The sequence below is a fragment of the Parasteatoda tepidariorum genome, chromosome 8 (assembly GCF_043381705.1).
Source record: "Parasteatoda tepidariorum isolate YZ-2023 chromosome 8, CAS_Ptep_4.0, whole genome shotgun sequence".
NCBI classification, from domain to species: domain Eukaryota; kingdom Metazoa; phylum Arthropoda; class Arachnida; order Araneae; family Theridiidae; genus Parasteatoda; species Parasteatoda tepidariorum.
In genome coordinates, this window is record NC_092211.1 from 50,628,721 (window position 1) to 50,655,290 (window position 26,570).

General features: G+C 29.5%; 1 protein-coding gene across 1 annotated transcript in view; it reads right to left on the bottom strand.

Annotated features, from left to right (window-relative positions):
- LOC107446121 (nuclear receptor coactivator 2) overlaps positions 1 to 26,570 on the bottom strand; it is a 103,131-nt gene that overhangs the window by 70,314 nt on the left and 6,247 nt on the right. The window contains exon 2 of the mRNA XM_071183896.1: positions 7 to 75. The gene's annotated coding sequence lies outside the window, so the exon portion shown is untranslated. The remainder of the gene's footprint in view (positions 1 to 6; positions 76 to 26,570) is intronic.

Sequence of the window (26,570 nt, forward strand, 5' to 3'; positions counted from 1 at the left end):
ACTTACTATTTGCATAGCTATTCCAGAGTACCAGACCAGATTTATTTGTTTTTCTTTGGCTTGAAATCATTACCTCTAGGTAGTTAAAAAATAGTTGTTACTCATAAAACTTATTGCGCACTTTATGCATTTATAAATTAAGGGGGAAAAAACATTTAAATAACATAATACTTCATTTAAAAAGTTTAAAATTCAAATCAAAACCAAGTGATTCTAGTTTCAAGACTAAATTATTTATTTAATTTTGAATTGAACAAAGAATTATAAACGCTAGTAATTACAAACGACATTACTTTATTGTATTGAATTAGATAAATAATAAAATATAACAAACAACTCGAACTTCAAGTTATATATTTTACAAGAATTTGATTTTAGGTCTGAGAGTAATTTGTATTAAACAAAAATTCGAAAATTATTAAAGCATTGATTGTCAATCAAAATTCTGCTGATAGACAACTTTAAGACAATTATATATTTTAAGAATTTCATACTCAAAACCTTTTCTTTAATTATACATGGTATAAATAAATCCAGTTTTTAGTCACAAATTTTACAAGATTCTGATTTTTAGTCTGAAAGTAATTTGTATTTAAGAATAAATACCAAAATGATTTAAAGCATCGATTTTCAATGAAAATACTGCCGGTAGACAGTTTTAAGAGAATAACATATTTTATGCATTTCGTGTTCTCAAAAGATTTCCCTTAATGCACAGAGTAAATAAATCCAGTTTTTAGTTTACAAGATTTTGATTTTTGGTCAAAACGAAACTTGAATAAGGTGATATACTTCAAAATTAAAGCATCGATTTTAAATCAAAATTTTGCTGATATACAGCTTATATATTTTCTTAGAGAACTATCTATTTCAACCCTTTTTGAAGAAGAGGCGAAGGATGAAATAATTTAGTTTTTCCAGCGAATGAATTCAATCAATGAATTCCGTTTTTATATCCAGTAACAATACTTCAAGTACAGTAAATTATGTACAGTACGTAAAAAATATAAATAAATAGACCTTCCTGGATAATTTTTATTCCAATCATCGGATATTCAGAATCTAGGACTCTATCTTAATGGTTCGAGAGAGTGACTTCAAATATAGTAATTAATTAGTACACACGATATTTTAAGACATGAAATCAGACACACAAACATGCTTTCTCTGAATAAACCCTCTCTTTTTCGGATTTCTGACTCCCAAAATGTAGAGAGTAGCCGCAATCTAGAAAACAGGGTCCTAATAGTTTGGTCAGGAGAGCGATCCAAAGTTCGGTCCCCTTAATATTAATTTAACTTTTTCTGTATTTCGCCATATCTCGAGAACTTTTTAAGCTAATCAAAAAATTTTTGCACACAATTATACAATTCATTTATCCAAAGAAAATTAATTCCATGCAAAAAATAGCTTTCAGTAAATATTTATTATTTTATTTAATAATAGTCGAAAAGGCCTAATATTAAAGGAGGCTTTAAAAAATAAATAAATTAAACCACTAATTCTTACATTAATTTTACTACTAGCTTATTCTATTGAGCGAAATTATAAAATCATGCATATCAGAGTAAAGATATTAAATCAGATTTATAAGCAAATATTCAATTAGATCAAATCAGAATATAATACTTATCAACAATATTATACATAAAAATCGTATAGAATTTTAAACAATTGTAATTGTAAGTTTAAATCCAATCTTTACTCTTAAGATTTGTATGGATTAGAAGAAAAAAAAACCGTCCCAAGAACAAATGGGCAAAGAAAAAAAAAATATTCAATCTAATATTTATACCAGTTGTTTCCTTCTTATTCTTCATTTTTTTTCCTAATTTGTCCCGCAAACTCTAGAACAATTCTTAATTTGAATTTTGTTCTAGTATTAGATCACGTTAAATATACTTATACTTAATTTAAAGCAAACCACATAGATTTATGAGTGACTATTATTTTCCATTTTTGAATGACTTTTTCCTTTTTAACAAAGTTTTCCCGTTAATACGCTGTACGTACGCTCTAAATTGTATTGCTGAAGTCCATTTTTCTTATGTTCGGGGCCATAGTGGTGATCTTGGCAATGATAGAACTGACCAGTTGGCCAAAGACGCGACATGCATTGATATTGGTCTTCCGATGTCAGCCCCGCTGTCACGCTGGAAATACTGAAAAAACTGTTTTGGACAGGAAAACTGAATCCTTAGCTTCACCATAAGCTATGTGGATTAAAAAAATTTTCCAACTATGTAGGAAAGTGTATGAAATTTTTTACTGACATTAAATTAACACAGATTCTTACAGGGCATGGAAATTTTAACAGCTACTTTAATTTATGTTTAATTTAGTGAATTATAATTTTTTTTCTTGTGGTCAGGATGTTGAAAGTGTCATTATATTTTATTTTAATTTATATTCAAGTCAAAGAGAAAGCTTAAAAAAGGAACTGTGACACTCAGGTATTTCTTGGCCACCTGTTTTAGCCTTGTTTGTTAAATGAAAACCTAAATATTTTACACAATTTTGCTTACAACTTATGCTTTTTTGTTCTGTTATTTTTAATTTACAATTGCACTTTGTCCACGTACATCTGTAAGCCTCTTGTTATACTTTTTGGAGTATAAGGAATTTTTTAATAATTCAAATAAAAAAAAATGTATACAAGGTATTTCAAGATATTATACTGACTGTATTTCTGACACTCTAGTTAAGATAATGTATTTAACTCTTACAAAATGAAACAACCAGACAAAAATCTATATTAATAAGCAGTGGGACAGGATAAATTGCCAGAAACCTGTTTTTGTTCGTTAAAAGTTTTTATGATTGCTGTTTTATTTTTATACTCGCTTTAAACTATCCCTTCCATACCTCATTATGCATTACTAAATTCTCTATACAGCTAATACATTTCATCACGTCCGGACAATTTCTTTTTTCAACAGAGCCAAAAGTGATTTATTTTTGGCCATAATAATAATTAGCCATGTTATTAGTATTATAATAAATGTGCAATGCAACACTATTTTATTAATGATACAGCTACTTTAGTTTTAGTTAGAATATATAAGTTGAAAACATTCATCTAACTATTATATAATTAATTATTTCTGACATACAGAAAATAACTGTTTCTTCGTCTTATGTTTTCCTTTTTTTTTCTTTCTGTATTAGGTTGAAAACCGGTTTATTTCAGACTTTTAAAATTGCATTACAGAGTCTAAAAATTATTTCTGTTTTTAGTACTTTTGGTGATAAAAGGAAAAGAACTTCTTCAGACTATTAAACAATAATGTCAAAAAAATAATTTCATCACTATTTTCAGAAAATAATTTCACTTAGTTATAGAAAAAGTCACCTAAGTAAAATCTACACGAAGGAAAAATACTAGTAAATTACCGTACAGCATCGTAGACATTTCTGGCAAAAAAAAAACATATTTAAGGTAATAAAACCAAAATATACATTATTTAAACCATTCATTCGGAAATTTTTTCCGTTCATACAGTAACGGTTTACCGGAAAGTCTGGTTCTCAAAATTGCAGTTCTTATTACCACACATTTAGTAAAAAAATACAAAACTTAATATTTTCGCTAAACAAACAGTCTGATTACACAATTGGCGCACGTGTTAAATTCTCTATTCATTTAACGAATATCTTTCACTGTAATTTATACCAGTATATTAGAGTAACTTGCACCAAAAAAAATAACAATTGCATAACGGGTAATAAGTTCATACTAAAATGTAGCGTAATAAGGTAAAATCATGGAATTACAACTATCTTAATTTTAAACTCTTAATTTAGAAAAAAGAATCAAAATCAAAAATCTAATAGTAGAATAAGAAAAATAAATATTACTAGTAAATGCTTTAAATTTAAAAAATAATAAGGGATAAAAATTATTTTATAGGAAAACAATAACTTAATGACTTTTATTAATTTTATGCTGATGACAAACAAAAAATAAGAAAGTCAATGAGGTAAAAGTGGATTTTACCATGTAATTTTCCGGCCAATAAAAACACACCGACAACAATGGAAAACGGTGCCAGACTATTTAGTTAAATTTATTGATCACGTGATAAAACAGTCTGACTACAATGTAAGGCAACTGTAATTTTATTATATAGAGAGATATGACACTAGTTTACATTATTTAAAGTATCTAAATACTTTTCTGAGTTTTTCTTGTTTTATTATTTTATTTTATTCTTCAGCTCTTAATATTACTTTTAAAACGTAAATGCGGAACTTATTTCAATTAAATAATGTAAATTCTTTTTAAAACTTTGTTGTTCTTATTTTTTACTATTGGGGAGATATTTGGACCAATGTTGATTTTTTATATATGCAAAATAAAGTAATTCAAGTAATATAAGAAATTTTGTAATATAATATAAGAAATATATAATATAATATAAGAAATATATAATATAATATAAGTTTAGTTTGTTTTACTTAAAGTTGGTGAATCCTTCTCAACTATCTGCTATTTTTATTACTACATGACAAAACGTATTTTTAAATTACATTGTTTAAGTTTTTATTTTATTTATTTAAATGAATTTCGCTTTTTTTAAGTTAGATTTTTAATAATAATATTATTTCAAGTCCGTAAATGTGTAGCTAGTTTTTTTTTAAATTAAATTTTAAAGTTTAAGTTGTTGTTTTATTTAAATGAATTTCGTTGCTAATAAACTATTTTTTTTAAAAATAATATTATTTTAAGACCATAAACGTGAAACTAGTTTTCTTTTTCTTTTTTTTTTGTCAATGTAAGTAAATCATTTCCGTTTTTATTATTTCACTACATAAAATTATATTATTTATTACTACATTTTTAAGTGAACTAGCTTTCTCCCAAGGAGTATTAAAAAAATAATAATAATAATAAAGATCACGTGAATGTGAGACGAGTTTATTTTATTTAACGAACGTAAATCATCTTCTGAGTTCTACTGCTTTTTTTTTTTTTATCTGACTAAGATCTCTCCTCAGCAAATATCGTTTGATCATTTTCGTGGGAATTTCTTTCGCATTCACGTGAGTTTTTACCCACCCTCCTAGACGAAATGGATTACTTATGGATTTCGTAGCTAAGATGCCTATCGCTTGCCTTTCTTTTTTTGTCTACGAATCAGTATTGACAGACATCCGGAAAACTACGATAATTCGAAGCTATCATTTCTTCTTCTTCTTCTTCTATTTTTTTTTTTTTTTTTTNTTTTTTTTTTTTTTTTTTTTTTTTTTTTTTTTTTTTTTTTTTTTTTTTTTTTTTTTTTGGTAAATCAAAAATTTTAATTCTGATATCATGAAATTTTTAATTAGTGCCACTGAGAAACATCAGATACAAATTAGTCCAAAAATATTTCAATAATGTTATTAGAAACAAATTCAGAAACGACAAGAAAAAGCAATTTCTATTGATTTTGAGGCAAGAGGTTTACATTTTAGCAGCAATATACAAAAATATCGTTTATTCTACTTAAAATTATAGACTTGGAAGAAGTTTTTTTTTTCTTCTTTTTTTTTCTTTCAATACATATGAATTTAGCAATGATAGAAATAAAACCATGACTACAAATTTGCTGTTTTTAAAATTAGAAGTGCTTCTTGGGCACAAAAATGCTTGAAATAAATTTGGATTTATTTTTTTAAAAAAATGTTTAATTTGGAATAGTTAACTGGAGAAGTGAGTCAAGTTAAGCTAGTTGGGTTAAGTGTAGTTAGTTAGGTTAAGCTTGGAGCACAGTTATAGCTTGTCCTTAGAAAAAACTCCCCTCGCCACTAAGTCTAAGGCAGTTTGCTGCAACGAAAACAAGAAATAGTGCATATCAAAGAGGGGGGGAGCTTCTTTCTCCCCTGACTGCATTTCTCTCGTTGACCCGAACCAAACCCTATCTAAAATATTGACCCAACATCCCTACATGAAATAGTTAATCCTCGTAACCATGGTCACCGCTATTATTCCAGACGAATGGCAATGGAGTTCTTTCCATAGATAGACTATAGATTAAACTGGAGCAATATTGTAACAAGTTATGACGTACCAAAAGGCCTCTTTTTGAGATGGAAATTGGAGCAACAATGATATTTCTAACATGCTCCTCGGTCTTTAATTTTATAACATTTCTTTCTTTTTAATTTAAATTATGATAAATGTTAAATTATAAAAATAGAATAATGTTCACTTTTTCTCTATATTTGAAAATTAAATATTCTTAAAAAACAGGAAGACATAAAACTAAACTATTTCCATCCTTTTAGTACACTGTGAAAATTCCGGCTCAAATAACGGTATAAAGTACCGGCAATTTGAGAGCGTCATCCGTAAATTCCAATTTTACCTTAAAATATTATATCGTAATTTTCACAGTAATATTCATTTAATTAGAGTGATTTAGTGAGTTTACGGTAATTATTACTGGAAAAATTACGATATATCAGATTTTTTGTTCAGTAACATGTTCCGGTAAAAATTGATTTTACAATGAAAGGTACCTGCACCTTGAATGCTGCTACTTTTTACTGTAATTTTATCCGGAATTTTTCAATAATGTACATTCTTTTTTTTGCAATAAAATAATTAAGAAAACTAAACTGCCAATTACTTAGTTACTACAATTAATATATTTTTTGTTGCTTAGTCAACATTTCGCATGATAAATATAAAAATTTTAAAAAAAATAAGAATGTAACCTCTTTTACCTCATGCAGGTTCACTTACGTAAAATATAGTTTATTAATACATCGGGTGATGCATAGAATTTAATGAGCCAACAGCGGGCTGTGAAGATTTTTAATCGTAAATACGAACGCTGACAAATAAAATTGGATTTATTAAAACCTCAAACCCAAAATACAAAGAGGCAGCAAATATAATTGTGAATTACATCTATTGACGCATGCCTATTACGAGGTATTTTTATTAAAATTAGTACAATTTTAAGATAGACGTCAAAACTAAAAGGGTTTTAGTAACCATGGAGACAAAAATGAACGTGGGCTGAAATTACAATGTAAAACGTATCAAGTATTTCTAAGACATTCAGGGAAAAGAAAATATACAAGAAGAAAAAGTAATTACTAGTTATTAATCTAATCACTAGTTATTATTAATAATAATAATAGTGCTTTATAAGTACTCAGAGTTATGCAGCAAATTTTACCCTTTCTTAATAACTGTTCTAATTTTTATTTTTTTAAACAAACCGTTTATTTTTTATAGAAATTAAAAGGAAACTTCGTATTTGGAAATTTAAAATTCAAATTTTTTTATATCCGATAAAGCTCAGACTTTGAATTCGCATGCTATATTTACAAGGTTGACTAGCCGCCAGCAGCGACGCGCTGACGCTCGCCTACATGAAATCCCCTCTTCGCAGATTCACATTGTTTTCCTCCTTTACAAAGTCACCGCTTCGCTGCTCCACATTGATTATGCTGCAATCGACAGAATTGCTCTGATTTTCTTGTATTTGTATTTTAGAAGCAAATTAAAGGGATGGGCATATTTTTATTATATTCCCGAATAATTCCTTCCCTAAAAAATTAAACGAGCTCCAAATGAAACGCATATTTGGTTTAGAGGAGCTAGCCCAATAATATCGGATTCGGCAGTTGACCCTTAGCGCATGCGCCGTCTGAGAGGTGTAGAAATCGTTGTCGTGGGAATCAGAATCGAGCTAAATAACCGTAAAACTAACTTCAACTAATTTTTTACTTACTGTATCTTTACCCGTAATTCATTTTTGTACATAGTATTTGTTTTACTAGTATGTACCTATATATAATATGCCTTTTTTTTCCTTTAACAAACCATTTACTTTTACAGAAATAGAAAGAAAATCAAAATCAACATTTGGCGACTCTTGGCGAGTCTAGTCATTAAAACTATCCACATTTATCCAATGAAGCTCATATCTTGTATTTGCATGCAATGTTGACATATATTTTTCAGTACGGAACATGATCAAAGAAAAAAAAAATAAACATTCAATCTCAAAGCTAAAAGCCTATTAATTACAATCACGATTATATAAAATTGGAAAAATTATATTATATGTTCTAAGTAATTATTGAACACATAATATTTCGCGAACTCAATCACCTTTGCCAAACGGAGCCCTTTATAAAGGTTAACTAATAATTTTGTATAAATAAAACAAGCTAAATGAGTTCGCTGTTAAAAAAATTATTGTTGAATCCTACAAAAACAAACTCAATAAAGTTAGTCTATGTTCAGGTTTCCGAAAATGGAGCGGAAGGCCCTATTCTCTAAAGTTAAATAATCACTTTCGAGCGGCATGTTTGTACACGAAGTGAAATGAAAAATGGAATAAAAATGCGATAAATGCCCTTGCAGTCCATGGAAAACAATAGGACTCGATCACTGGTGCGAGATGACAGAAGGGAAGGTTTGGCGACACGACCAACGACACCAAAAAACGCGGTCAACAGCAGCTTTCATAAATCGTCAACCCGTGATTCGTAACTTCAACGAGGTATTTTATTCAAATAAACTCATACAGAAAGATGAGGAGCGAATTTTCGAATGACGACCCTTTATTTTTTATTTTTATTTCATTGTTTAGCGAAAAATATAAAGGTCATATCTTCAGTCATGAGTGGTTAGAAAATCACTTCAGACAGTAATACAAAAATATTCTTTAGTATTAAACATTTTGGAAGCAAACAATCTTCAGGAAAGGGTTGATTTACTTTTTTTAATTATGGGGATTAAATGGTCAACATCGAATAATTTAACGATGCAAGAACTGAAAGTGGATACAACGCTACACGAAACCCGAAAAAGGAAAATACTTTCCTTAATTCGTACTCAAGGTAATAAAAATCATACGGGGCTAGAAATTATGTATTTTTGCAATGCCACTTGACAATGCCAGCAAGCCTGTTAGGTGAAAATAAGCAAATTTAAGGCAGACAGTGCGTTCCTTTTTTTTTAGTGGTGCCATCTATGGCTAAGAATGTGACTTCAGCCACACACACACCTGTCACAGCCCGTTTATAGGGCGGACCCATTCATTCATCGTAATTACTACCTGAACAAGTAAACGATCTATCTCCAATTCAGCACCTCCAGAGATATGATTTGTTATAAGAACATGGAGGACTTTGTAAACCGACAGGTTTAACGTGCACCAGTCACCATTTACTACACGGGGAATTTTCGGCAGGCGGGGGTCGAACTCATGACCCCTTGGATATGGGCTCAACACCCTTTCAATCAGGCTTTAAGTATTAAAATTTTAAAATATGCAGAAAAGAATTGTACTTATTTTGATGGGAAAAAACTAATATTTTCCATCAATTTTCTTTATTCTAGCAATTTATGCAGTATTAATATAGCAATATTAAAAAAGAAAATTATATGAATTTTTCTTTTAATATGACACCAAGAAGAAGAGTTTTTAAAGATTATAAATAAATTTTAAAAAATCAGCGCTTATAATAAATTACATTGCTTTCGAATTTATTATTATAAACGATATAATTAATTACAAAACCTGATTTTTTTAAATTCATTTATAATCTTTTAAAAGTCTTCTGCTTGGTGGTGTCCCATTAAAAAATTTGTCCAAATAATTTTTTTTACTGCCATATTACTGCTACATAAATTGTTAGAACTAAGAAAGTTATATGGATTTAGTAGGCAATAGCAATATAATAAAAAAAAGAAAATTATTTGGACTTTATTTTTTAATAAGACACCAAGCAGAAGACTTTTAAAATAGTATAAATGAATAAAAAAATCTGCGCTTATAATAAATTATATAGATTTCGGAATAAATCCGGTGAAGAAAAAATACATACAAATAAAAGCGACGGTTTGAAAAGCTTTGAAGCTTCGGTTTGAAAAGATAGCATCACCATTCTCAAATTGTATCTCAACACTGTATAGCAGCAGAAAGTAATACAATTTCCTATTACGATTCCAAATCGAATTTCTTATTCGGTTTCTTTCCAGTGATATTTCTACCACGAGCAGGCATATCAGGAATAATGTTTCACCGAAAATTGGCCAATCGATCAAGATAAATGGCCTCTGAAGGGGGGGGGGGAAGGCAGACAATCTTTCAAAATACTTAGTAAGATTTTTCTTTTCCTTTAAAAAAGAGAGAGAGCCTATCTGATATTACGCAGCTGTCAACGGGAAAATGGAACAGGAGAATAATAGTGAAAAATGACAATTTCAAGCAACCAGAAACGATACACGGGGCTGATTCATCAGTGTCACATTCGCTGACCACCCACGAAAAACGATTATTAGACGGTAAAAGGAAAAAACGGTAATTGATTCAGAAATGATAGATTCAAAATTAAGTAGCAATACAACAGAAAAATACACTTTTCTTTCGGAAAAAAAAGTTAGATAACATTCTGTCAACTACTGAAAACATAATCTCTCAAATCATTTTTAACAATTTTAAGTTAAATTATTTAGCCTTTTGTGTACTGCATAATATCTCGTGTCCTCGATCGGCAAAGTTATGGTTAACTACTGCTGTAGAAGTAAAATATAATATTTAGTCAACAAAAACTGAATGAGAAAAAATTCTTTCCGAAATATCAAAACTGACTGAAATGCCAATCGTAATGAACAAATGCGTCGCGTTTCGCCATCACCTCCTTCATCAGAAAGCCTCCACACGGAATTTTATAAATAGTCTGCGCAGATTATTTAAAAAATGAACCAGTTGTGCGCATGAATCCAAATTCTATTTTAATAGCACATGAGAGGCATTTATCATATATATTTGAGAATTGAATCTATAGTGGTTGGCAAGTAAATAAGACAAACCAATCATATTCATAAATTAAACAAATTTTTAGACATATATTTGCTACCACTTTCTAATTTTTAACAGATTTTCCATTAAATGGCTCTTTTGTAAACTGGTTTACCTTCATAGTGGTCTGATCGGACTACCTATAAAAAACCGTGAGGAGGCTTTCAGCAATAGGAGGCGTTGGTTTGGCGTATGAGCTACAATTTGGCCACCTCTGCTAGAATCTCAGAAAAATCTGTTGATCATCACAACCATCGCGCCGTGAAAATTAACTGCAACATTATTTTTGATTAGGTTTGTAGAAACCTTTTGATCTTGAGAAGCATTTGGAAACAATACTAAGGAAAATATTGATGGGAAGAAAATATCTCTATGAAAATTCAACAACGTCATCGCATCTTAAGTTGAAAAAATATCGATTTCTTTTATGTATATACTTTTCTTAAAATTTCACCTTACGAAAAAGACTCGAAACTGGAATGAAAATTTTATGGCTTCAGCTATAAAAATTCTACTGTCAATCAAGAAAGGTACCAGCGCAATAAAATTCAAAAATCAAGAATTGAGAGTCATTAAAACTTTCCTTTATATCCTCTAGGCAATTTTTCACATCTTTTCAGCGATCTATGGCGCCCTTTTATGAAGAGAATATCATAACGTAACTGTTTGGAGAACTAAGTGCATTTTGACTGTTATTGGCTAACATTGAGAATACCAAATTCTCTATTTTTTCTCTCTCTGATGCATTCCCAAGATGACGACCGTTTTCTTTGTTGAGTTGTTTGCAGTCTGCGGAGCGTGTCCGTTTTGCCCATAAGCCTTTAATTCCATGAATCTTTTGCCTTGTCCGTTTTTTAAAGCAAGCCAGCAGGAGCTTTTTTACATCAAGATTACGGGCCTCTGATTCTTTTCCTTTCTTGTTTCTTATGTTTATTTTTATTTTTTTTTCTAAGGAAATTTTATTTGTATTTTTCGCGATACATTGTGTTCTCGTGGTACTAGTGTTGGAGAGCATTTTGGAATTTTAATCCTTAAATTTCAATCTCATTCTTAAAAAAAATTATGTAATCATGGAGTTATTTCACTAATGCATTAAAAACCTATGTTTTTTCCCTTTTTTTTCTTTCAATTTGTTGAAGTTTTGTCGATTCTAAATATTCGAAAGCATTTTTCCACATTGGTCTCTTTCTTTGTTTCATTTAAGCGATCAAATTCTATTATGAGAAAAATGGTGATAGAACTTGGACATAACAGGAAATTCCCCGCCAATTCTTTCGAAGTCTGACTTCAGTTGATTTCAGAAATGTTATGGAAACGCTTCGAATGGTTGATCGACGAAAGATTATATAATCTGTTGCATAAAACGACCACCGCTCACATACCTTTGCAAAACATTAACCTTTCGATGCCTAAGTGAAAATTTTTCAATTAATATTTTGTATGTTAATATAAAATGTAGCGAAATTAAATAGAAGGGTATTAAAAAATACACCAACTGAAAACATTTTATTTAATTTGAAAAGAATTATTAAGAATTATGGAAGAATCCATGGAATTATGAAAGATTCCATAGTAAAAAGTCTTCGTAGGAATGAATTTACGAATTATCTCGATATAAATAGAAAATTATTAAGGCGTATTTTTTTTTTTTTNTTTTTTTTTTTTTTTTTTGGACATTGCGATAAAAAAAAATTGAGTGAGATTTTAAAATAAAAAAGATTGCACAAACAACCGAATACTTAAAAATAAAACACATAAAAAAATTCGAAAAAATACTTAAAAATAATCCATATTAAATTATGCCGAAAAATAAACTTCTGCAAGCTTACATTGCATTTTTAGAACTGTCCTTAAAATGGGACAGTGGGAATTTGTAGGCGAAAATTGGTTGCCATAGTTATTATGCCTAAGAAATGCATACTGTTTGCGCTGATTTTCAATTAAACTAAACTTATTAAAATTATTATAATCTACAAAAAAGAGACTTATGCACACAAAAAAATATGCGCAAAAATCTGGCATAAACACTAACATTTGTCACAAATGTTTCTCCGCAAAGCGGTCGGGTGGAGTGCTTTTGAATGCTACCATGTCCCCATGAATACAATTCAAATCTTACGCAATAATGAATCTCAATGACTGTCACGTGGGCTGAATGTTTCGAAACATTGGTTCCGGCTGATCGAATTCTTAGCAATGGAAAATGACGCAGTCTACGGACAGGTTTGAGTTTACACTTTATTACAGGACTGGAGGCTTTGATTGTCATTTAATTGGTAGTTGGCATTATAAACGGATACTTTGCCCTTACCAAGCTGCTGCATCAAAGAATGGTAAATACATATCGTTGCAATTGTGGCGGTATATTATTTCGTCAACGTTGATAACTTAAAAAGGAAACATATGTGTGTCGACTGAAATGAAAGGTTCTTTAACCCTTCCAATTAGGTAATTATTCATATTCACCCACGAATTTTAGAATCATCCTTAACACAAAAGGATTTATTTGAAGGTGTTGTCAAACAAATAGCACAATGTTGAAACAATGGCTGCCAATCGATGCTTGATGTTTTTGTAAAACCTGTAAACAAGTGTAAGAAAGTGGAGAGTACGTACAGTTTGAATTTACACTTTAATGCAAGACTGACGGACTTGATGGTCACTTAATTGGTAGGTGGCATGATAAAACAGATACTTTACTAAACAACTGCTGCCGGTGATATTAAAGGTTGATTTGATGGTTTTACGATCGTTGAATATTGTCAACGATAAGTTAAATCGAAACATATGCAAGTCGTCTAAAATTTTGAAGATTTTTAACCTTTCCAATTCGATAATTATTCATATTCATCCACGATATCATATTCATCTAAACGAATACGACATAAGAATTAATTTAGGTGTTATCGAAAAAAATATAAAATGTTGATACAATAGTAAAATATGTCACACAATAGAACGCTTAAAAAACGAACACATGACAGTAATTTTCAATTTAAATATCGAGTTGACAACTCACAAAACTATTCTTTTGAAAATGAAGACGATAAAGCCTTTAACTCACTATTTAAAACTACAACAGCTTTAAATTTTTTAACGCAAAAACAGGGCCTTATTTTTACGCATTCAACAGGCTTTTGGGGGAAAAAATAAAAACCAGTTTACGGTAGTTTTAGATTAAAAAAATTATGAGTAAATTTTTTTCCTAAATCACGATAAAAACAAGACTTTATTTACACAAAATCAAGAGTGGTTTATTCACAATATCACAAAAATAAGACCGTTCCATAAAATGGGTCTGGAATGACCACAGAGAGCTCGCAAGAACATTCTGAGCGGAAACACAGTGTAAATCGACAAATAATTGAAATTCATGTTTCGTCAAAAAACCAGGTGATTTAGTGATTCTCAAAGATAACGAAACACAGCTCAACTATAGCTAAATTGTCAAAAATGCGAGTTTTATTTCTGACAGTGAAATTATTTATAAAAATTGGAAGCTGATTACGAATTAAGACTGCTCAATAATCACGAAAATGGCTTAGAAATATCAGTTTTAAATCATTATTGATATGAAATACAAGTTGTTACGTGCGGAAAGTTTCGTAAGTGCAGATATGGACAAAATAAAATATTTCCAAGTTGTGGAAAAAACATCCATATATGTTAAAAGCTTTAGTGTAATAAATATCGAACAATGAAATTAAATAATTTTTTTCAATAATAAACGAAACATAAATACCTTTTTTTTTATAAAATAAAAACGCAGTTTTAATTTAAACAATAAATAATGATGAAGGCTTTCGATGACATAAAATAGAGCTGGATTCAAAATATCTATTTTTGTAGTTAAAGTTATTTTGTTACAAAAGCTATTTTGGACCTAAAAATTATTTAGCTTTAAAAGTTAGTTTAGGCCATTTAGGCAATTGTTTTCACAGAATTATGTGAAACAGAAAAAAAAATATAGGTACTACAACAAAACAAAAAAAATAATAATAAAAAAAAAAAATTTTTTTTTTATTTATCTACGAAATCGACCAATCTTTTGCCATAAAAATTATCTAAAACAAAAATGGAATAGAATGGAAGGGAAAAAAAGTAAATTTTACGCTTGAATAGTGATAGGTTATGTTTTCGTCGCAGTCATTCCATTACCATTTACGAACATATAGCGGAATTTTTTTTTCGCTTTGAAATCCTTCCGACACGCCATTTTTTATTTTTTTTAAGGTTCCAAGCAGTCACGATTTGTTGCTCCAATCCTTTCCAAAGACCCTCCTCCCCATCTTGAGTTTACAGAAACCAAATTGTGAAGAAAACAGAACCGGTTCGAAAGTTGTCGTAAAAGGAAGCATTCTAGAAAAAAAAAAGAAGGAACACAAGAGACCGGCGTTCTTTTCTTTTCCGGTTGAGGAATCTTGGCTCTGGGGATGAAATGTTTGAGTCTAGCAAACACAGGTGCTCTGGGGTGAAAACAACTATCACGGAATCGACGTTATTAACTGTTCTCCAACAAGTCCATGTGTACCAACTTTTATCACATTAGTCAATAAGGAGATAGTTGAAATATAAATAAGAATTTCCGTTTGAAACTCGATCCATAATAGGAACTCGATGTATGTTTTTTGTAGATAAATATATGTTGTAGATATATATATGAGAGGTAAGTTGAAATTTTATTAAGTTAGGATAAATAGGAATAAATATGTTCCCGAAAAAAAGTGTGTATATATACAGGGGTCTGTTTAGACGAAATTTGGGTCCGTTAACGGACCCTTCACAAAATATCTTTTCATAAAAACGGACCCTTCACAAAATATTTTAACTTAAAAACGGACCCTTCACAAAATGATTTTTCTTTTAATCGGACCCTTCACAAATTTGTTTATCTTCATTATTATTTTGTTAATCGAATAAACCCTTTCCAGGGCAGAAAACAAGAAAGATGGATGTAAACGAATTAAGTTTTGTCTTCGGCAGACGATTCTTCCATTATTCGTCCGAAATGAATATTCTGCGTTCAGCAGTATAGGCTAAATACCAAATATTTGTATGTTGCATCTCTAATTTAGAAGCAGCAATTGTTGTTTATTTTTTAAAATTTAATTTTTTTAATTATAATTTTACAGTGTTGAGCATAATCTTGTATGTCTTTACAATTTAAAAACTCCTTGAAAAAGTTTTTTGCAATAACCGGACCCTATTTGCACAAGTTCATAAAACCTGGTTGAAAGAATGTGAGTAATTTTTTCACAATTTCACAAAAACCGGACCTTTCACAAAATGTCTGGACAGACCCCTGATATATATGCAGACATGCACAGGATACAACAAGATTTTTCCCTTTTCACCCTAAATCATTATTCAAAAGAGCGTTTACCATAGTCAATTTAGGGGAGAATTCTAGCGGATCAGTGTGAAATACAAAGTAAAACGAGAGTGAAATAAAAAAAATTGCATTTAATATTTTTTCTCAAGTTCTTTCTGCCTACAATCTTTTGAGAAAAAAAAATGTCTTAGATTAGCCCTATAATTAGACGCACATAAGACAAAGAGACTATAGTTTAAAAGTAAATAATAGTAAAATTAAAACAAATCGTCTATGAGTAATTAAATCTGCACGCAGCTCAAAATATTTGTTTACGAAAATGGACACAACTCGAAATTCATGTTCACGAAACTGGACATAAATCGAAATGTTCGTTTTCGGAAATAGACTAAGCTCAAAATACGTGTTTAAGAAAATTGGCATAACTATTTAAAATGGGCATAACATTCGATTCCGTTCTTCAAACTTTTTTTATGAGTATTGTTCTTTTTCCAAAGAATAAACTAATGAATGCAAAGAAATTCGTCTTGTGATATCGACAATTCAGCTGTGTCCTTTTTCTTAAACACGCAATTTGAGCTGAGTCAGAATTTAAAAACTAACCGGCGAACTATGAAAAGAACCTTTTTAAATGAACCAATAGTTGATAAAAAAAGTAAAAAAACTCATTTAATTTGAAATAATTNGCAAAGAAATTCGTCTTGTGATATCGACAATTCAGCTGTGTCCTTTTTCTTAAACACGCAATTTGAGCTGAGTCAGAATTTAAAAACTAACCGGCGAACTATGAAAAGAACCTTTTTAAATGAACCAATAGTTGATAAAAAAAAAAAGTAAAAAAACTCATTTAATTTGAAATAATTATCTTTTTTTTTTTTTTTTATCAAACTTCAAAACCAGATACATTGTAGATTCGCTTTCAAGATGGGGCGGGTAACAAGATAATATCCTTCAACTTTTCAAGATCACTTTTGATGGGGTCAACAGCCGGTAACATAAAAATGGATAATTAGCATAATTTTAAAAAAATAGATAAATAAAAAACAATCGGGCAGCAGCATTACAGGAACCATAATTAGGGAATATTTTCCAAGAGAAAAAAAAAATATTTCTTTTAGTTGCTAGCCCTGACCTCCTCCGCTTCAGATCTTATTTGGTTTCTAAGAAGAGCTAGACACGTATAGCAAGAGAACACTTGGCCTACTTTTTTCCGAACGAAAATGATGGATAAGAGTTAAAACTCGTGTCTAAAGAGGGAAAAATTTTATTATAATTTCCGTTTATAGTCGAGAGTCAAAAGTCAATTATGGATAAATTTTTTACCTTGGTATTTTGCAAGTTGAAAAGTCTGTAAATGGCATTGTATTTATAATTGGTATTTTGGGTAACAAACGGCAACATTGTAATTATTAGATTAATATTTAAAATCTGTCACTAGGCTTAAAAGATGAATAAAGTTAGAGAGAGCATTCCTATGCCATGAAACACATTAAGACTCGTGAAGTACTTATTTTCAATTTTTTTTTAGAACAGTTATAAATGTATATTTATAACTGTAATGTTTATTTATCATCCCTCTTAATATTATTCTCTGTTACATTAGTTACTTTCATTTTGATTAGTACTTTAAACTTAAAGTGTTATTACATTATAATGTTATAAAGTAATTGTATGATACTACCTTATTACGCAAAAATGTATGATATCATTTTAAAATTATTAATATGTAAATAAGTCATATTTACATGCATAATAAATGTTATGTAAAATTGTGTTTAATCAACATATACTATTAAATAAATGAATATAAAATGGCTATTTTAAATAATTCTTCAACATTAGGAATTATTATTCCGCACTAGCTAAAAAGTACATTTAGCGAAAATATGTATCAAGTTTCACAGTAAACAAAATAAAGCAACAAAAAATAATAATGATAATAAAATAAAAAATTTGTAGATGAAGGTGAAAAAGTAACCGAGCAAAATTATTAGCCTCACATGTTATACTAATAAAATTGGATAATTAACCTGCAAAATCAAATCTGTGATTTTACAATAAAATATTTTGGGGTCCTAAAATAATTTTTAATTTTAATAAAATAATCAGTTTATCGTCGATAAATAAAAATGGTTCAGATGGAAACGTAGGGAGTTAATGAGCAATAACAACCATTAGGTAAGCCTTTAGTTAAAATATAAATGTCAATTAAAAATTATCAGGTTAATATTTTTTTGATGCAGGAGTTAAGTCAAAACCTGTAGGATAGAAACAAAAGTTTTGAATTATAAAAATAAATAACAATCTATTTTGAAGATGGGTTGAATATTTAGCTTCATAACCCGGTGGTTTATAAAAAATATTAATGCCAGTAATAGATAAATGAATACACGGTAAAACAAATTCTGGCAAAATTACCGTACTGTATAGTAATAACATTTCTGGTAGAAATAAATAAATAAAAACATAATTCTCGTTAGTCAAACGAAAAATATACGATATTTAAGCCATCCAATTGAAAAAATTTCCTTTCATATGATAACGATTTACAAGAAATTCTGGTTTTCTAAATTATAGCTCTTATTGCCACACATTTAGTAAAAAATACAAAACTGAAAAGTAAATTTAACCAAATAAACAGTTTTAATACCATGCTCTACGATATTATTATAAAATTACCAAATTTTACCATATTTACTAAATTTTATCACATATAATAAAACTATATTTTATTGTTGATTTTACCAAAATCATTATCGTAGCATTTGGTTAAAAATTAACGAGCATTTTGGCGTTCTATTAAATCAGAAACAACGTAAATTTTACCATATTCGAGTAGTTTTGACCATACTTATTTTCTCAATGTATGTTTTCATCTATTTCTTTTCGTTTGGTTATCAAATTGCTTTGCATTTAGTTAAGCAATAATAATATTTCAAACATTTCTGATTAATTATTAATCACTTTCAAAAAAAAAAAAATAAGGGCCAACTAAAATTCCGTCACATTTCGAAGAGGATAAATATTAAATTTCTGTATGTTAATATCAATAAGGCAACTAATGCAGGCATCGGATACAATAAACGAAAACCATAACGAAACTTAAAAATTCACATTCCCATAGAGCCAGAAACACGGTAAATTTTACCATATCTGCTAGTTTTGAATTAATTCACAATAAACTAAGAATGTATTAACAATTTCCTTTTTTTAAAATATGAATCCTAAAAGTATTTTTTTTTCATACTAGATAAATTTTTAGCAAGGTATATTTTTAGTCAATTTCTGCCGATGAATCAGTGCCGATCATCAGTGACATGAATCAGTACTTTTCTACCTCTAGAAATATTCTCATAATGTTATGAAAACATTTCTTATAGCAAGAAAGCGCCACGAAGCGACGAATCTATTCAGAAACCGTTTACTATGTTAAAATTTACAGCTTTCGAACATTTCTATCACAATTGTAATATCCGTCATTCACGGAAAGCCACTGACCTCAAGTCAAACAATTCGTAAGAATGCGTTTCTTTTGACACTTGTCGAGACTTGTCAGAACATGAATTTATTATCAAATTGCAAGCAGAAAAACCAATTGAGAGAAATTTTTGGCTTTGTTTATTTGCTGTTGATGTTTAATAGAAACTTTTCATTCATAGAAATATGTACCTCGATCATTTAAAAGTGTTAATTAAGATGACGCTACACACTTGTCGATACTTGTCAGAACATGAATTTATGATGAAATTGCAAGCAAAAATCAAATTGAGAAATATCTTTGGTTTTATTAATTTTTTATTAATTAATAAAAGTTTTTCATTAATCAATAAAAAAAACTTTTCGTTTACATGAATATGCACCTCGATCTTTTGAAAGTATTAATTAAGAGGTAAGTATTAATTATACCACGGGAGAAACTTTTCACCTCCATAATTTAAAGTTTAAAATAAAGAAAAAGTGAGTTTAGACAATCCTAGAGCAGGTCATGGTGTTTTTCACCCTTATTTTTCCATTTTTCGTTGGCAACTATACGTTTTATATTTCAAATCACTTTTTTTCTCATTCATGTCTGGAAAGTCTTGAAAATGGGCGCCTATTTTTGAGCGCTTGAAACATGTCGATTGGTATTTCCAATTTGTATATTTATGAAACGAATGAAGTTTTTAATCAAGTAACATTCATTTGGTAATTTTACCGTTCAGGTAGTAACGGTTTACCGGAAATTCATGTTTCTAAAAATACAATTTTCACTATCACACATTTAGTAAAAAAATAAATAAATAAAACTGGAAAGTAAATTTACCCGAATAAAATATTTTTATATCCTGTTCTAAAGTATCATGAAAAAATATCATAAAGTTTTATCAAATTTACTAAATTTTACAACATATTATAATATATATTATATTTGATTTTTAATCTTACCATTATCGTTACAAAAGTGCATCAATAAAAATTACTGAGCTATTTGATGTTTTCATAGAACCAGAAACACAGCAGATTTTACCATATTCTGGTAGTTTTGACTTTTCATACTTTTTAACTTTTTATAAGTGTGTATAATTCGCTTCCAAGCAATGATACTAAAATGTAATCATGAACTGCTTTCTTACAGTCTAGGAGTACAAGTTAGACAGGTATTTCAGCCACAAGAGATTCTAAGTTTAGGAACTATCTATTTAATTTGCTCCTAAATTTATCGATATTATCATTCAATTTAAAGCAATATTTTAAACAGTGTAAGGAATGTTTTTATAAGATAAAACAAACGAATTCCGACTTAATCAATTTTACAAAAATACCATGATAATATACTAATTTAAACATCTAAAGATAAAAGAAAGTTCACATAAAGCCTAAATCTTTAACTAGCAATTATTACGAAAGGAGGCTTTCAATTTTCGCGCCATTAAACGTTTTATTCATGAAATGAAAGAAAACTTTTTCAAACCCTAGTAAAGAAACACATTCGATTCATTCTAGGTTTATTTTCTCAATATGTTTCAGAGAAAATGTCATTGTTCTTTAGCAAAGTCTCCATCGCAATTTATCAGAAAAAGTAATTGCCAACAGTTGGCGATTTCCGGATACAAACGCCATTCAATTTCCGCCCAACATTTACACCGCTTTTTTTAAAAGCTTATTTGTTAGATGAATGATAGGACTCATGCAAGTATATGTCATTCATATATCATAGCATTATACTTAATCTTAAAAAAGAAAAAAAAAAGGAGTATCACCTTATACTTCAGTTTAAATCATAATGGTTTCGATAAAAATATATGGCAAATAAATTGCACAAAAAAGAAATCATTCCTTTATAACTAATTTATTTTAACATTTAAAAAATATGACGCACGCAAGAAACATTAGCATCAATGTATTTTCATCTATTATTTACAAAACTTTTTATAAAAATTATTTGTCATAACGAATGATAGAATGGATATGCATATCATAATTATCAAATCATAATTAGATTTTCATTAAATAAAAAGTTTAATAATTGTTCACATTTTAAATCGGATTATATTAATTGAAAAATAAATTGCCATTGTAATGAAAAAAAAAAATTTACAGAAAAAAGAACTGACTCTATTAAAATTAATATCATTCAACATAAAAATACATAGTAGAACACTAAAAAAACAAATTCACAAATTCAGCGTAACATACATTTACATGGCTTTTCTCTTTGATGAATGACAAAAAATAAAATTTAAAAAAATTGCGTTTTAATTTGGATTATAAAACTTATGATAAAATTGACTGTTGATAATTTTGATAACTTTGAAATAATTATAAACTTTTCCAATGTTCCGAACAAAAATAATTACTCCAATGTAACTAAGGTTACTCATAATGAAAACAAATAAAATAAAGATTGAAAAATTATTAGAATGGTAAAAATAGTATCACAGTCACTCAAACGCTTCTAAAGCTTTTATTTGTTCAATGAAACATATATAAAAATGCCGTTCTTTTCAAGTATCATTAAAAAAAAGGCAATTGTTTGCATAGTAATTTGGATCATAGTCACTTTTTGTGAAAATTATTTGCACTTCACATGTTAACTAATCCACTACAGTATAAATTATTAATATCTTAACAATAAATTAACGCGTATAAAAAAAATTATCTCATTTTTAATAATTATTACCAGCCTTAAACTTTCCCCGGCAAAATTAATACTTTCAATAAAGGAGATCTATATTAATATATATTAGATATATATCATATTATATATTAATTTATATATATTAAAATAAAAGGTACTTTTTTTTCCATCATCAGCGAGAAGGAAAAAAAAACATTTATGCAAAAGTAATATGTCACTCATATCAAATTTATTATGACTTTAAACTAAATTAAAGGTTACACCAATTGCAAACTTTTAAAGTTATAAAGCAAATATAGGAAATTACAATTTCTTAGCAAGTGAACACTATTTAAATTAAAATGCAGTTATATTAATCATTTTTAAAAATATCATGCTTTTTTAAATCTTGTTATTGATAAAATTCGTTTTGGTAATGATTTTGGTAAAATTAACAATAAAATGTACTTTTATAATTTGTAATAAAACTTAATAAATGTAAAATTTAGTATTTTTATCATGATACCTTAGAAGAGTATGGCACGAAAACTATTTATTTGGTTATAATTATTTTTCAGTTTTGTATTTTTGTCTAAATGTGTGGTAATAAGAACTATAATTTTAGAAACCAGGTTTTCCGGCAAACTGTTACCTTATGAATGGTTTAACTACCACATATTTTGGTTTTATTAACCAGAACTATGGTTTTGTCACTGCAAGAATGCCATTGCCATAACAGTACGGTAAGTTTACCAAAATTTTTTTCTCTGTGAAATAAGATGTTACATTTAACTATATTAACCTTCAAATTGAAAATTGATGTGATGAAGACCCTAATCATTTCCTTAGCATCATGTTTAAGTTGCAGCGAAATTTTAAAGATAACGTGATTTTTCATCTTAGCTAAAATCTAGAAATTAAAAATAAAGACACCGTATTTGCAAGTGTTTAACTAAACTTTTTGCTGCTTCGCTGTTTTAACTGTTTTGAAGGCATTCAAATCAATTTAATACCATTTCGAGCAATTAGCGGAGATGAAAAAAATAGAATCAAGTTAATTTGAGCAACATGATATGTGATTCTCATTAGAAAACAAATTATAACTGTAAAAAAAATTATCAGTCCTGAAGGTCAAAATGTGGCTTTTACAGTCCTAAATGGGACGATGCAATTAAGCCACTATTTGATAAACTGGATTAAAAAAACTGTTTCGGCAAAACAAAAGTAATAATTATATGTGAGTACCTGATAGCACTTATATATAATCGTTTTTGAGCTATCTAACATCAGCTTATAACGGTCTTTTCAATACGAACATGTTTAACGGTAACGTATCAACGTACATAAATAACCCGATAAGTTCAGAAGTACACCACTTAAAAGCCACTAATTGAGTTTTTAATCATTTCTTAAGAGCATTTTCTACATTTTTTTAAAAAATCGTTTTATTGAAAATTACTTTTGGAAATTCCAAGAACACAAGCGACACGTGGAGACTCAAAATCAAATTTAGTCGTCTGCAGTACTTAAAGAGGTCAACAAGTGGAGAATAGCCGTAAGGGTTGTCGCAAAGGATGGTCGGTTTAGTGACCGATGTCCCACTCCTCCTTTGCTCGTGTCACATATTTTTGCCCGTGGATAGATAGAAGATATCCTTGAAGATTAGCAATATCAGATTAATTTAAAATTAATCAAGTTTAATGGGTCTAGTGAATGTATAAGGAAAACATAGTCAATTAAACTGATAACAATTAATGTAGGTAATTATTTTTTAGAAAATTCTAGAATCTCAATTATGTAAGTGGGCTGAATAAAAAAATTTTACAACTATAAAATTTACATTTTTAATGGTATGCTTTACAATCATTTTAGCATTAATGGAACGCAAATAGCGTAAAGAGTACGAAAAAAATTGTTTTGTAACTTAAATAATAATAATATCTTGAAAATAAAATGAAAAGTTTTAGTTATGATGAAAAGTTCCTCACGTGGGATGGCGTCCTCTTAAATTTGCACCACAATAAGGTGCAAGATACCCATATTATGATTCAACAGATCGTTCTAACCGTGAACCATAGTATCTTGCAAGATACTATGTTCAAAATGTTGTGGCGAGCTGGACTGGTAGCCAGACGTGGGCTATACGGGTAAGGGTTTTACAAACCTAGGTACGTGTCCACGTCTGGAGGAAAGGAGAAAAAAAAAGTATCTTGCAAGATGATCAACAATCCATAGTCAATTTTGAAAGATTTTGCTATATCTCGGAAGACAATCAACTATTTAAAGTTAATTTTGAAACATCTGAAACTTAAAATGTTGTTCTGATACATTGGATTTTCATTGGGTGAGACATTGGATGAGATTCTAAATATGAAATCGCATTCACTCTGAAAATATAATAAATGTATTAACCAGATGCTGGGATAAGAAATATTTTGCTACTATGTATATATCCAAAATATAAAGGGCTGAAGACTAAGCCAAACAAACCGAGGTGGGTTGGATGGAATTAAGAACAGAACTGCCACCATCGGCGATCCCGTTTTACGACGGCACTTTCATAAATTCCGCCACATAATTCATTATTTATGTAGACGTGACAATAAACCATTGGTTGGTTTACGACATTTCTCTTTCGTTTATGCCCTCACCCACACCCAGCTCCCCACTTATTCATATATGAAAAGAAAAGGGGAACATAAAAACACGGGTGCCGCACTACAATTTTATTTCTGCGAATAAAAACGTTTTCCCCATGTTATTCACTCTGGAAGGTGTCTGACCGCATATCATGTAGGAAAAAAAAACGACATTGTTTGGAATTTGGAGACAATACTTGAAGAAAGATACAACCTAAATTTATTCTTTTTTTTATAATACATATATATATGTATATAACTTTATGGTCGTGTGTGTGTTTGCGCTTTTTAAAGTCTAAACTTTACTTTTTTATCAGCGCATTATCACGTTTTATTACTCCATGCGTTGACGGAAGTGGGCGAAGGCAAGTGGCACCTATCTCTTTAATCTAGCTTTATTGTGTTTATTTTATTTTTATTACAGAGATTTTGAATTTTTTAAGTGTATAAAGTATCAACAATAATATATATATATATATTTTTACCTTTCATACCCTTAAGGAAAAGAAGACAGCATTTTTTGTATCTGGTGTCACGCTACACGTGATTCCATCCCACCCAAAGTGTTACTGAAAAATTTCATAATGCAGAAGTCCTAAAATTTTAATGCATGTCTTAGTCACTTGTTGCCCTAAATAATATTTCACGTGAACATACATGCTTATGATTAGATATGAAGATCTAATGAAGAATGGTTTATGTCCATTATTTACAAGCAAACAAACCTGGGACCGGGATAGCCTGGTTGGTAGGGCACTAGGCCCATGTCCAAGAGGTCATGGGTTCGATCCCCATCGGCCGAAGACTCCCCGTGTAGTAAATGGTGACTGATGTAAGTTAAATCTATCGAGTCGCGAAGTCCTCCATGTTCCCATAACAAATCAATACCTCTGGGGGTACTTATCCAGGGTTTCCTTGTCTTCTGGATTGGTTCAAAATTACAAGGCTACGGAGTTGAACATCAGTAGCCGTAAACCCAAAAAATCGGGTCGGCTGTTCAACGACGGATATAAAATGTAAAAAGCAAACAAACCTCAAAATCCAAAAGATGACGATTCATTTACAAAAATGTAGTCATTTGTTGAATTTCGAGGTTTGTTTTGACCAATCAATAACGTGGAAAATCGGGGTTTTACGAGAGTTATTTATTACACAGTAAAGCTATGGAAAAACAGTTCCTGTCCAAGCGCTTCCGTCCATTTTTTTCCCCTTCTCAGAATCAACTTTCATGGACATAAACCATTCATCACCCTAGATCTCCATACGTTAGTACCTCGCGTCCAAATGTCCCTCACTTTCTCCTCAGAGAATTTCGTTCTCTGTAGCTTCTGTATTAGCTTCGAACAGCAACCAAACCTTCCAAGGCTGGGTGATCACCTTTAGCTGAGAAACATAACGCACTGTTATGTGGACTCACACATTAGTGCTTCTGTCCTTTACCGTTGCTGCATGCCACTAAAATATTACATTCACTTCCAGCTGCTTCTATTCAAGATAATGTTTCTAACTTATACTTCTCTATCCAATAAAGTAAGAAAAGTTGCTGGGTGGTAAAAGATGCAAGTCGAAATCGAATATTGTTAGAGGGTTAACAATTTTGGAATTACTGGTATTTAAAAGCAAGTACTTCAGTAATAATTAAATTAATGCTATAATTAAAAATAAAAAACATGTTTTGAGCAACATTGTAA